The following is a 6,656-nucleotide window of genomic DNA, read 5'->3' on the forward strand; positions in this document are numbered from 1 at the left end:
ATCATCACCACCCAATAAAAGGTTAGGGAAAGGTGTAGTAATGTCTGAGTTTTTTCATTTTTTTTGGTGATACAACTAACAGATTAGGTTTACAATGATCTGTTACCCTTTTTTTTTTCTTCCTATTTTCATAATGTTGGGTGGGGGGTGATGGAATGTGTAGGGACAATTCCATCATCTCTAAGTCATCATATTCCTGTTCATCTAAATCGATGGTCATGAGGAGTGTTAACAAGCCATGGGTCCTGGGTTTTACATCTTTTTACCTTCTTTATTAAAGGTACCTACTCCCCAAATCATTTTTGAAAATTACCTGAAAGGTTGATTTGAATTAATTACTTTTAACTGCAAGGGAGGCTTCGAATTTTTTTTGTTTTTTTATTTTTTGTAAGGTAATCAGGGAGTTGGGCAGACCTCCAGGCCATATATATTAAAGAAAAAGAAATCAGCTAGTCTTTATTACAAGCATCCCCTAGCGTCCTCACCCACAAGGATATCTAGCTCTTTAGCGTTGGGGACAATAATAGCTTGAATGACCGAAAGAAGCTAAGCAATCAGCTACCCTATTAGTTCCTCCATGACAAAAAGAGCTATTAGTGTCTCTCTAATAAAGAGAGAACAAGATCCGAAAGAGGAACTAAGGATTTATGTCTTCCACAAATCTTCTAACCTTTCAAGGAATGCTACATCTCGTAAGAATACAATCAATTGCAGTGGATGAGTTGAAAGAAACAGCAGCCAATTCAAGATCCTTGAAGATTGCTTGAAGCTCGAGGAAGAGAATAAAAGAAGCATTACAACCTTCAGCAAACATTTTAAGGACCCTACCATCAGAATTTCTAAGCACAGGTCCCATACCTCCCAAAGGACCTCGTAGAAAGCCATCCGTGTTGAGCTTGACAAAGTTTGGAGGAGGATGATCCCATTTACATTTCAGCTCCTTTTTAATAACAAAAGGGGGCAGAAATCGACTAGTTAGAGAGGTCTCTATGGCATTGGGTGTCAAGGACATGAGAGGTCAGCCCACTGAACTTCAGTTTAACTTATTGAGAGATAATGGTAATAAGATCTTCAGTCTTTGAGGTCGACTTGAAAGTTCTTTTGCACCTTTCTCTACACAAATTGTAAATAAACGCTTGGAAGACGCACCTTAGATCAATCACCATGCTTTTGCCTTTGAAGATAGATGCGAGACAGCCAAGCAATCTCATTGTCCCACGTGATGGTACCTCTATTAAGCTTGCATTTGCTTTTTAATGAATACCAAACCCTTCTGCCATACCCACACTCAAGAAAGAGGTGCCAGATGCTTTCAGCGTATCTAGAAGTCTAGATTATTTTTCGCTTGAGCAACCAATCTTGAGTCTTTAGGCTTTTAGTGAGAGTGAGCCGGACAGGTTTTCTCAAGTGTGGAATACCTTTGCTCATGCTCTAACATCTTCTTGCTGGTGTAATAAATGGCTCTTTCATTACGATTGTCTTAGTCATATTTTGCCAGCATATATCCCATAGCTACTTTTGAGACTGATAGATAGAGAAGAAGTGGTTAACCTGGAGTAGGTGGAACCAAGACAAGCAGACTTGCGAGATACTCTTTAACTTGATCAAAAACTTTCTAACATTTTTCATTCCATACCGTCGATTCAGTCTTCTTGAGAAGCTTGTAGATAGGCTCGTAGATGTTGGTGAGCTAAGTGATAAATCTTTTGAGACACTGAATCTTACCTAAGCATCCTCGAATCTATTTTTCTATCTTGGGTGGTGATATTTCTTAGATAACTTTGATTTTTCAAAGATCTACTTCAATTCTTCTTTAACTAATTACGAAGCCCAATAATTTTTCAGAAGTACCTTTGAATACACATTTATGTGGGTGGAGACACAACTAATATTTTGGATCCTTGTGAGAAAATTTTATAGTGCATCTACGTGGCCAGTTCATTCCTTGGATTTGACTATTCTGTCGTCTACATAGACCTCGACTTCTTTGTGGATCATGTCATGTAGTACAGTTGTCACCACTCTCTGATAAGTGGACCCAACATTCTTCAAACTAAAAGACATGACCTTGTAACAAAATGTTCTCTATTGTGTGATTGACTATGTCTTTGCATATATGGTGGTTCCATCTTTATTTGATTGTATCCTGAAAATCCATTCATAAATAAAAGTTGAGCATCTCTCGATGTGTTATCGATTAGAACATTTATGTGTGACAGAGGAAGCTACCTTTCGAGCTTTATCTATTTACATCCTTAAAGTTCACACACATTCTAACCTTTCCATCCTTTTTAGGAATTGGGACTATATTAGTACTCTAGTTAGGGTACTTTATCACCTCTAGAAATCTATAGCATTAATTTGCTTCATGACTTCTTCCTTGATCTTAAAAGTCCATTTTGGCTTCATACGTCTGAGCTTCTGTTTAATTGGATGAACATTTTGATGTAGCAAAACCCGATGTTGAATAATATCTGTGCTTACCTTTATAAGACCATGCGAATACCTCTCTGAACTTTCTAAGTAAATTCACTATCTCATTTTGTTCGTCGGGGGATAAGGTAGCACCAATCTGAACTTCTTAAGGATCTTCTTTTGTTTTGAGATTAATTACCTCTATCTCTTCCATTAGAGGTTGAACCTGACATTCATCTTCTTGTTCACGTAACTTGATTAATTCGGGAGGAAGTTCTTTGTCAGAAGATTTCCCCCCTGAAGTCAGATTATTAGTTAAATTATTATTGTGCTCGGGGTAATCAGAAATTTCATCTATTTCATTAAAATTAGATGGGGTAACAGACTTCATAGTAGACTTAATAGACTCAAGAGAAATGAAATACTCAACAGACATAACAGACGTGCTAGACTCAGTAGACATAACAACATTGACAAGACTAGAAAGAGATTTGATAGTAGGTTTGATTACAGACTGTGGATTTGGGGTACCAAATCCGACTGATAGACACTATGATCTTCGAGAAACATTTGAGTAATATTGAGAGTCTGTAGTAGTTTGCTAATTTTTGACTTTTTATTCTTTAGACTTTTTATCTTCTTCCTTTTCAAGCCAATTCATCCCAATTTTTTTTCATAAGGGTGTACCTGTGATGTGATCAATAAATGGCTCTAAAAAGTTGTAATAAGGAAAATATTCTCCTACTTCTATGAAGTATCTATTGAGGGTCTTAGGATATCACTTCATCTTAATCAGATTTGTAAGATGTCCTTGCCTTTTTGTATTTTTTTTTTGTCTCATTTGCTTTCAAGTATTAGGCCCAATCTTCCTTAATAGGTCTGTATCTTAACCCGAATGTAACAATGACTTCTTGGACAACTGATGTGACTTTGATACCTTGTTGTCTTCGGCCTAAGCCCACGCCAGGGAAGAACCTCATGTTCTTGAACATATTAGCTATGTAACAATTGGAGGTGTTCTTGATAGGGAAATATTCTTTTATGGATTTGTCCCACTGAATTGAGTAGATTTTCTTGAATTCAAATGCGCTAAACTTTATCTCATGTTGTTTTGGTTGAATCTCAAGCAATGACTCACTCTTGGCTTTTGTATTGTTCACGACTCCTACAATCTCAATATCTTTGTGAAGGGTGATCACTAAACCATCTTTGATAAATTTGACCTTCTGATGATGTATCCATAGTCTCCCCAATAGCAAATTAAAGGAAGACTTAATGTCTAGCACTTGAAACTTTATAAGAAAGTTAGTTATATCTGTGAACAACCAGAGATAGAAAGTTCCTAGTATGTCTCTTTTAGTATATCATAAGTTCTGACACCCTAATTGGCTGGTTTGAGATCCTTTACTTTAAACCCAAGACAAGTAGTAGTCCTCAGGGGATAAACGTTTAGTGCACTTCCATTGTCAACTAATACTAAAAGGACCCTTATTCCATTGTAGTCAATTGTGATGTGCAATGGTTTTGTGTGACTTGACCCTTCTTTAGGGAGGTCTAAATCTAAGAATGATAAGATGTTTTTCACATATGTTGCCCCTACTATGTTTGCCAACTTATTTTGAGAAGTGTAAAGAGAAACCTGAGCTGCATTTAATACCTTTAGAACTACTTCTCCATGAGCGGCTAAGGCCATTAACAATCCCCAAATCGAAATGTTAGTGCCTAATTTCTTTAACTGCTTTATAATATCATCATTTTCTTTGATGATTTCCTTAATGGGATCTATCTTTTCCTTTCTAGCCAAAGTTGTGGGATTGTCAACGTTAAGTTCCGGGGGTTTAAAAAATTTTCCTCCTCAGGTCATATGCTCGACTTCATCACTAGAAAGGGAGAAATATTTATTTTCTTTGGTTAACGTGTAAGGGTCCTTATTAGTTAGGGAGAAAATTTCTCCTAGGTACATTTGGGCCAAGAGGTAGCTAGTGAAGGCGGGGATATCATAATAGGGTGGGGATAAATAATACGTTTCATCCGAACTTAGATCGAATGGTTTGTAATTGGTGGTATAGACATCAAGCAATTCCAATAAGGGTGTAATTGGTGAAAGCGCCCTCGATCTGCGGGTTGCGGATCCGTTTTTTTTGGGTGTTTGAGAGTCGCCACCTAGTTATTATGGTCTAGGAACCAAATATTGACTTTAAAAAAATAAATAACACTAATCTACGAAAAAGAAATTATGGGTCTGGGGATCACGTTACGGGATTGGAAGGTGTTAGGCACCAACCTTATCCGGCAAACACCGGTCTCTACTATTCCCAAAAAAGATTACATTGTTAAAAGACCTAAAATCAATAAATAAAAAAATAAGAAGTACCTAGACGATCGCAACGATTTGTTCCCTCAAAGCTGGCGGAGACATTCCTCGTATGAGATTCCTTATTTTGTTTTCATCATTGGATTTGCTTATGATCTCCAAGTTGAGGTATCTAGATCTGAGTGTTTTCTATATATTTTTTAGAGGTTTCTGGATATTTTTGAAAAATTTCTAGGAGTTTTTTTTTATAGCAAAACTAGGGTTTGGATGATAGGTAGGGTTAGGACTCCAAAATTAGGGTTTGGCGAATGCTAGGGAAACTTTTTGACCTATTTTTCTTAAGATTTATTTTGACCTACGAGATTGGGTTGTGGAGGCTCCTATTTATAGATTTTTTTGGAAGAGTTGATGTTTAATTATGTTTCTTTTAGATAAGGTGAATTAGAGTTTTGACTTAAGTTTTATTTAATTGATTAGGTTTTTTGAGATTATGGTTTTAATTAGGGTTTTGACTTAAGTCTTATTTGATTGATTATGTTTCTTTAAATTAGGATTTTGATTCTCACCTACAATGAAATAATATATTTTTGATTTTTTGGAGAACCTTTCTTAATTATATTTTAATTCTTTAGGCCCCCAAATGGAGGGGTCTTTTAATAAATATCAGGGGGTTCCACTTAAATAAGTGGGCAACCATCAACAACTTAGCCTGAGAACTCGATTGATTGGTTTTAAAAATTTTAATTTTAATTAGGATTTTACTTTACATTAATTAATGTTTTAATTATTAATTTTAGAATTTTAAATTATTAAAATTGAAAAATTACTATTTTACCCCCAAAGAGGACTTTTGCATTGAGAAGTCGTTTTTTGATGTTTTTGAATATATTTTTTGTAAGGAATTCGATGGGATTATTAGTTTGTGTCATTTATGAATTTTTTGGTATGAAATAATTGTGAACCCTATGAAGGGCATTTTCGTAATTTTGTCAAATTTTATGAAAATTGGCGAAACGATTTATTTGGTTTTAGTTTATTATTTTATGAGTTCGAAAGGATTTTCCTAAGCGTAATATAGGCTCTAAGGATGTTTTGATGTTAGAGGTATTTTGGTAATTTGATCATTTTTTAGTGATTTTTATTGTAAAGCTTTTTTTTTTGTCTGAAAAATGACGATTTCTATGTTTTGGGTCATGTCTTCCTAGCGTAGCCTGATTTCTAAAGTTTTGTTCGCTTGAGATACCTCATCCGAATTTTTGAAACATATCTAGTAACAAACAAAAACATTGGAATATTCATCTATCATTGGGAACCGTTGCAATCGAGTTAACGAGTTGATTAATCAGGCGAGTGCAAAAATAAGGTGTCTACAGATGCCCCTCTTTGGCAGATGGTTGAAGCAAACTAGATAGCAAATTTATTTTGGTAGATAGTGCGAAATCTGAATGCCAAAGCTAGTGATAGTTCATTTTACAGTTTTATTTAGCAATTCGTCAGGATGTTCGGATCCTTAAGGGTAAAATTTTCCCTGAACTAAAAGTTGTTAGGTCCTTGAGCCTGAACTCTCACTAACGATGTCAGATCCTTGAATTTTGAAAAATTCTCCTTGACTAATACAAAAAGTGCACGTGTGTGCAAATGTGTGATACTTATTGAGTATTCTATTGGATCATTGAGAATAAATTCTCATCAATAACTACAAATGTTAGGTCCTAGAGATCTTCTCTTAGTGACGATAATGATTCAAACTGAAATACACATACGTAATGAAGACAATCACACAATATTGAATTATGGTAAGTTTGAATAACGAGATAGGTGATGTAAAACTGCATTAAATCCTACTGAAATTCTTTTTTAGAGTTCGAAAAAATTTTTAGTCTCGTTTAATCAGACTCAAGCTTATTAGAGCCACACTTCTCGGATT

Source organism: Akebia trifoliata, chromosome 6 (genome assembly GCF_017979445.1).
Source record: "Akebia trifoliata isolate Shusen 1 chromosome 6, ASM1797944v1, whole genome shotgun sequence".
NCBI lineage: Eukaryota > Viridiplantae > Streptophyta > Magnoliopsida > Ranunculales > Lardizabalaceae > Akebia > Akebia trifoliata.